This window comes from Mandrillus leucophaeus, unplaced genomic scaffold, assembly GCF_000951045.1.
Source record: "Mandrillus leucophaeus isolate KB7577 unplaced genomic scaffold, Mleu.le_1.0 Scaffold1251, whole genome shotgun sequence".
NCBI classification, from domain to species: Eukaryota; Metazoa; Chordata; class Mammalia; order Primates; family Cercopithecidae; genus Mandrillus; species Mandrillus leucophaeus.
In genome coordinates, this window is record NW_012100888.1 from 214,096 (window position 1) to 221,962 (window position 7,867).

A 7,867-nucleotide genomic window follows, 5' to 3' on the forward strand; every position below is an offset into this window, starting at 1 on the left:
GGCCTCCCAAAGTGCTGGGATTACAGGCTTGAGCCACCGCGCCCGGCTCCTCTTACTTTTAAATCAACAAGCTAAGAATGGAGCTATAGTGTTCCCTGGGGTGACTGACCCAGACTATCAAGATGAAATCAGTTTACTACTCCACAACAGAGGTAAGAAAGAGTGTGCATGTAATACAGGAGTAGAAGAAGGTGGTCATCAATTCCAGCTACAACCACATGACCAGTTGCAGAAACAAGAACTATAATTGTCATATTTCCTCCTTCTTTTCTTAATAACATATTTGTGCATGTATACACTTGTACTAAGAAAATATCTTCCTTCTATTTCCTTTTTCCTTTATCATGTGACATAAGATTTATTGACTTCATATCAGCATTTAAGTACTGTTAGCTTTATGTAATAGCATTTGGTTTGGGTATTGGTGCATTTCGGGTTGCATGAAGGATAGTTGTATCATGTCAGGCATAATTGTGACCTTATTATTGTCTTTATTTGAAGATTATGTATGATCTCAGGAGATGTGTATGGTTTCAACTTGACAAGGGGTGGACTTGTGATGGTTAATATTGAATGTCAACTTGATTGGATTGAAGGATGTAAAGTATTGATCCTGGATGTGTCTGTAAGGGTGCTGCCATAGGAGATTAACATTTGAGTCAGCAGGCTTGGGAAGGCAGACCCACCCTTAATCTGGGTGGGCACCATCAAATCAGCTGCCAGTAAACACAAAGCAGGCAGAAAAATGTGAAGACTAGACTGGCCTACCCTCCAAGCCTACATCTTTCTCCTGTGCTGGAATTTCATACCCTCGAATATCGGACTCCAAGTTCTTCAGTTTTGGGACTCAGACTGGCTTTCCTTGCTCCTCAGCTTGCTGATGGCTTATTGTGGGATCTTGTGATTGTGTGAATTAATACTTAATAAACTCCCCTTTATATATGTACTTCTATTATACTTTTATATACTCCCATATATGTGTGTGTATATATAATCCCCTTTATATATGTATATTATATATGTATTATATATATAATATTATGTACTATTAGTTCTGTCCATCTAGAGAACCCTGACTAAAATATTCCTGATCATTGAGATATCTTCTTTGGAGAACTGTCAAGTTCTTTACCCATTTTAAAACTGATCTGCACATATAACCCTTGAAACTAAAATAAATATTGAATTTATTTTTAAAAATGAGTTTTTTGTTTAGTTGTAGTTTTTAAATATTCTGTATATTAACTCTTAATCTAAAATATGACATATTTTCTGCTATTCTGTAGGGTGCCTTTTCACTCTTTTAAATGTATCCTTTGACATACGAAAATGTTTAATTATGATGTAGTCCAATTTATGTATGTTTACTTTTTTACAGTGTTGGTGTCATATCCAAGAAATCGCCAAACCAATGTTATAAAAATATTCCTCTGTGTTTTTTTTTTCTAAGTTTTATAATCCTAGCTCTTAAGTTTAGATCTTGGATCTATTTTGAGTTAATTTTTGTATATGGTGTGAGGTAAGGGTTCTATATAATTCTTTTGGATATGGACATCCAGTTATCCCAACACCACTTGTTGAAGACTGTGCATTCTCCATTAGAATGCTTTCAGCATGGTTGTTGAAGATTTCTGACCAAATATGCGAGTGTTTGTTGTTGGGCTCTTTATCCTATTTCACTGATCTACATATCTGGCCTTATGCCTGTACCACATAGTTTTTATTACTGTAGCTTTGTAGTAAATTCTGAAATAAGTAAGTGTGAAGCTACAACTTTGTTCTTTTTCAAGACTGTTTTGGGTATGTGGGATCTCTTGATATTCTATATAAATTTTAGAAAATGATTATTTTATTTCTGCAAAAAAATCATTGGGATTTTGATATAAATTGCATTAAATCTATAGAATGATTTGGGTAGTGTTTACATTTTAACAATATTAACTCTTCCAATTCATGAATACAGGATGCCTTTCCCTTTATTCACGTCTAATTTCCTTCAGTGACATTTTTTAGTTTTCACTTTAGAAGTCTTTCACCTTTTTGATTATGTTTATTCCTAAGTATTTTATTATTTTTGGTGCTGTTATAAATAAAATTGATTTTTTAGTTTCCTTTCAGATTGTTCATTGTTAGCATATCAAAACATAATTGGTTTTGTGTGATGTGGTGATTTTGTATCCTGCAACTTTGTTGAATTCATTTATTATTTATAATAGTTTTTTACATGTAGAATATTTACAGTTTTCTATATGTAAGATCACACCTACAAACAGAGATAATTTTACTTCTTCCTGTTCAATTTCAATGCCTTTTATTTGATTTTCTTGCCTACTTGCACTGGCCAGAGGAAGCATTTCTTATTTTTTTTAAAGAAATTTGGGAAGGATTGATGTTAACTATTCCTTAAATATTTCATAGAATTCATCTGTGAAGCCTTCTGGTCCTTGGGTTTTCTTTGGTGGCAGGTTTTTGATTATTAATTCTATATCTTTACTTGTTAAAAACCTATTCAGATTTTTTATTTCTTCTTGAGTCAGTTTTGGCAGTTTGTGTCTTTCTAAAAGTTTTTCCATTTCATCTAGGTTATCAAATTTTGGGGCACATAATTCTTCATATTATTTTCTTATAATTCAATTTATTTAAAGTTGGTAGTAACACCTCCACTTTCACTTTTGATATTAGTAACTTATGTCTTCTTTTTTTCCTCCCTCCTTCCCTTCCTTTGTTCCTTCTTTCCTTTCTTCCCTCCCTCCCTTCCTTTCTAATATAAGTAATTTGTGCCTGTACTCTTTTTATCTTCCTTTCTCCTCCCTTCCCTCTCTTCTCCTCTCCTCCTCTTCCTCCCCTTCTTTCCCTTCTCTCCTCTTTTCCTTTCTCTTCCCTCCTTTCCTTTTCAGTCTAGCTAAATAAAGGTTTGACAATTTTGTTAACCTTTTTAGAGTCTCACTTCTGGTTTTGTTGGGTCTCTATATTGTTTTCTATTCCATATTTTGTTTACTTCTGTTCTAATCTTTATTATTTCCTTCTGATTACTTTGGTTTTAGATTGCTATTTATTTATTTTTTTTAAGTTGTAAAGTCAGACCATTTTGAAAGTTTTATCCTTTTTAAATGTAGGTGTTTACAGTCATAAATTTTTCTCTGAGTACTGCTTTATTGCATCCCCTAATTTCTGGTAAGTTTTTTTCTTGTTTTCATTCATCTCAAAATATTTTCTAATTTCCCTTATGCTTTCTTATTTGATTCATTTGTTAAACATGTGTTTAATTTTCACATATTTATGAAACTGTAGCTTTCTTTGTGTTATTGATTTCTGGTTTCATTTCATCACAGTCAGAGAAAGATATTTTGTATGATTTCAGTCTTTTATATTTATTGAGTCTTGTATTATGGCCTAACATAGTCTATACTGGAAAATGTTCCATGTACACTTAGGAAGAAAGTACATTTTGCTCTTTTTGGGTGGAGTGATCTATACAGATGTGTTATACATAGCTCGTGTGGTGGTGTTCAAATTCTCCATTTCCTTATTGACCTTCTGTTTAGTTATTCTGTCCATTAATGCAAGTGGAGTACTGAAGTCTCCAACTATTACTATGTAACTGTTATTGTGTATTTTTTTTCTTTATTTCTGTTGGTTTTTTCATCTTATAATTTGGTGCTCTCTTATTACATGCATATATTTTATAACTGTCACATATTCTTGATAAATTGACTCTTTTGTAAATATATAATGTTCTTCTTTGTCTCTTGTAACCTTTTTTTTTACTAAAAAAGTCTTTGTTGTATGATATTAATATAACCACCCTTGCTCTGTTTTGATTACTATTTACTAGGAATATCTTTTTCTAGCTTTACATTTTCAACCTATTTATGTCTCTGGTTCTAAAGTTAGATTTTGTAAACAGTATAAAGGTAAATCACAATTTTTTTATCCATTCTGTCAATCTCAACCTTTTAATTGAATAGTTAAATCCATTTATGTTTCAAGCAGTTACTTATTATGAATAACTTCTATCATTTTCCTCTTTATTTTCTTCATATCTCATATCTCTTACATTCCTCAATTCCTACATTATTGCTTTTCTCTGTAGTTAACTTTATTTTTCTTGTGCATCATTTTGGTTTCATTAAGGAGACAGTATTTTTCCTAATGTTCAGAGGCTGGAAAGTTTCCCCTATTGTTCTTTTTCTACTTTGGAACCTACCTTAATTTAGAGTAGTTACACATTACAAATACCTAACATAATCACAAATTATTTCATGAACACTTACAAATATTGCATGAAACACTTGTATTTAAGGTAACACAGTCTGAAAATGATTGATTTAACTATTGTGCTTTTTTCTCATTTGTATTTCAGAGTCTCACTGGAATGAAATAACAGCACTAAATAAATAAAACAATCACTAAAATAATAGTTTCATAGAATTGAATTAGATGAGGCCTCAGAGTCCAAGTGGGTCCTTGTTTTCCAATTATCTCACCAATGCAGGTAGTGGTTTCCTACTCTTTTTAAAATTTGAGACAGGGTCTTACTCTCACTCAGACTGGAGTCTAGTGGCACCATCACAGGTCACTGCAGCCTCAAACTCCTGGGTTTAAGTAATCCTCTGCCTCAGCCTCCTGAGTAGCTGGGAACACAGGTGTGCTCCACCATGCCCAGCTAATTAAAAAATTATGTGTATTGACAAGGTCTCACTTTTTTGCTGAGGTCTCAAACTCCTGGCTTTAAGTGATTCTCCTGCCTCAGCCTCCCAAAATGTTGGGAATACGGGTGTGAGCCACAGCACCCAGTTGGCTTCCTAGTATTAAAGATACCCAGAGCAGGTGATTTCACAAACTCCTTCAATAGCCTATCCTACCCTCAATTCACCTTTATCACTAGGAGTTCTTTAAGATTTTTGTCTCTTTTTGCTTTATTGTCATTTCTACTTTTCTCTGTTCTTATCCTTTAAGAAGTAACCAATATTCTTACCTTCTGGTTTGGCTGCTGTGGGAGTGTAAAGATAGACTTCCAGTAGGTCCAGGTAAAGAACACAAAGATGGCATGGTAGAATATGAGGTAAATAACTGAAATAAAAAAAATCAGTGTTTATACTATCTTTTTATCCATTTCTAAAGGTTCAAAAACACAAAGCTCCATCAAAAATTTTTATTTTGTTTTCCTATTAACATGTATTCTCTGGTATTATTATGATGGGTTAATTCTATTTTCCCATACAGTGACAGTAACAAGCCATAATGAAAAACTTGAAACAAAGACTTTCTGCAAGTTGAATACCTTAAAAGTTGCCATGTGATTCCTGAAGTAAAGGGGGAATGTCCTTTATGACAATGTAGGGAAAACTACTTCAGCCAATTGTCATTATCTTTGCTACTTTGAGTACTGAAAGGTGATAATGACACAATTTACACAGCATTTTAGAGTTTACAACATGCTTTCACGTATATTATTTCATTTTATTTTCTCAATAAATTTGTAAGATAGGTAATAAGATCGGGATAGTCGATTAACTACCAGAGGCAGTTGATTAACCAAAGTCACACAGGTAGTCTATAATGTAGCCAGGTGTTAAGGACTAAACACTTTTTTTCTTGTAAAAATTTTTGTATAAATTCACAGAGTACAAGTAAAATTTCGTTACATGGATATAGGTTGCACAGTGGTGTAGTTAGGGCTTTCAAGAGTATCTATCACCTGAATAATGTACATAGTACCTACTAAGTAGTTTCTCATCATCCACCCATCTCCCACCCCCTCACCCATACCAGTCTCTATTTTCTATCATTCCACATCCTATTTCCATATGTACACATTATTTAGCTTCCACTTATGAGTGAGAACATGAGGTATTTGTCTTTCTGTTTCTGAGTTGTTTCACTTAAGATAATGGCCTCCAGTTCCATCCATCTTGCTGCAAAAGACAGGATTTCATTCTTTCTTATGGCTGAATAGTATTCCATTGAAGATTATATACTTTTGAAGTGTGGGTTGTACTTTTGAGACAGTTATAAAAGTGGCTTTCTATTACCTTTCTTTTCACACTCTTTGCCTTTTAGATAGCTGTTCTCATATGGGATATTCTGGTATTCTCCACAGAGGTGGTTATAAGACTACAAGACAGACGGTTGGGAGCAAGATGGCCAAATAGGAACAGCTCCAGCCTCCAGCTCTCAGCGTGAGCGACACAGAAGACGGGTGATTTCTGCATTTTCAACTAAGTTACTGAGTTCATCTCACTGGGGAGTGCCGGACAATCAGTGCTGGTCAGCTGATGCAGCCTGACCAGCAAGAGCTGAAGCAGGGCAAGGCATCGCCACACCTGGGAAGCGCAAGGGGGAAGGGAATCCCTTTTCCTAGTCAAGGGAAACTGAGACACACAACACCTGGAAAATCGGGTAACTCCCACCCTAATATTGTGCTTTACCAAGGGTCTTAGCAAACGGCACACCAGGAGATTATATCCCACACCTGGCCTGGAGGGTCCCACACCCACGGAGCCTCCCTCATTACTAGCACAGCAGTCTGAGATCTAAGGGCAAGGCAGCAGCCTGGCTGGGGGAGGGGTGCCCGCCATTGCTGAGGCTTAAGTAGGTAAACAAAGCCTCCAGGAAGCTCGAACTGGGTGGAGCTCACCGCAGCACAAAGAGGTCTGCCTGTCTCTGAAGACTCCACCTCTGCGTGGAGTCTGACAGCCGTCTGACAGCTTTGAAGAGAACAGTGGATCTCCCAGCACTGAGGTTGAGATCTGAGAATGAACAGACTGCCTGCTCAAGCGGGTCGTTGACCCTTGAGTAGCCTAACTGCGAGACATCCCCTACTAGGTGCAGACCGACACCTCACACCTCACACGGCGGGGTACACCCCTGAGACGAAGCTTCCAGAGCAAGAATCAGACAGCAGCACTCGCTGTTCAGCAATATTCTATCTTCTGCAGCCTCTCCTGCTGATACCCAGGCAAACAGGGTCTGGAGTGGACCCCAAGCAATCTCCAACAGACCCACAGCTGAGGGTCCTGACTGTTAGAAGGAAAACTAACAAACAGACAGGACACCCACACCAAAACCCCATCAGTACGTCACCAGCATCGAAGACCAAAGGCAGATAAAACCACAAAGATGGGGAAAAAGCAGGGCAGAAAAGCTGGAAATTCAAAAAATCAGAGCGCAACTCCCCCTCCAAGGGAACGCAGCTCATCGCCAGCAATGGATCAAAGCTGGACGGAGAATGACTTTGACGAGTTCAGAGGAGAAGGCTTCAGTCCATCAAACTTCTCAGAGCTAAAGGAGGAACTACGTACCGAGAGCAAAAAACGAAAAATCTTGAAAAAATAATGGCAGAATGGATAACTAGAATAATCAACGCAGAGAAGGCCATACACGAACAGAGAGAGATAAAAACCATGACATGAGAGATATGTGACAAACACACAGGCTTCAATAACCGACTTGATCAACTGGAAGAAAGAGTATCAACGATTGAAGATCAAATGAATGAAATGAAGTGAGAAGAGAAGTCTACAGAAAAAAAAGGAAAAAGAAAGGACAAAGCCTCCAAGAAATATGGGATTATGTGAAAAGACCAAATCTACGTCTGATTGGTATGCCTGAAAGTGAGGGGGAAAATGGAACTAAGTTGGAAAACACTCTTCAGGATATCATCCAGGAGAACTTCCCCAGCCTAGTAAGGCAGGCCAACATTCAAATTCAGGAAATACACAGAATGCCACAAAGATACTCCTCGAGAAGAGCAACTCAAGACACATAATTGTCAGATTCAACAAAGTTGAAATGAAGGAAAAAATGTTAAGGGCAGCCAGAGAGAAAGGTCGGGTTACCCACAAAGGGAAGCCCATCAGACTAA

At 36.7% G+C, this 7,867-nt stretch overlaps 1 protein-coding gene across 1 annotated transcript in view; it reads right to left on the reverse strand.

The window, feature by feature from the left end:
• ZDHHC15 (zinc finger, DHHC-type containing 15) overlaps nucleotides 1–7,867 on the reverse strand; it is a 128,150-nt gene that overhangs the window by 96,517 nt on the left and 23,766 nt on the right. The window contains exon 2 of the mRNA XM_011971943.1: nucleotides 4,979–5,073. The gene's annotated coding sequence lies outside the window, so the exon portion shown is untranslated. The remainder of the gene's footprint in view (nucleotides 1–4,978; nucleotides 5,074–7,867) is intronic.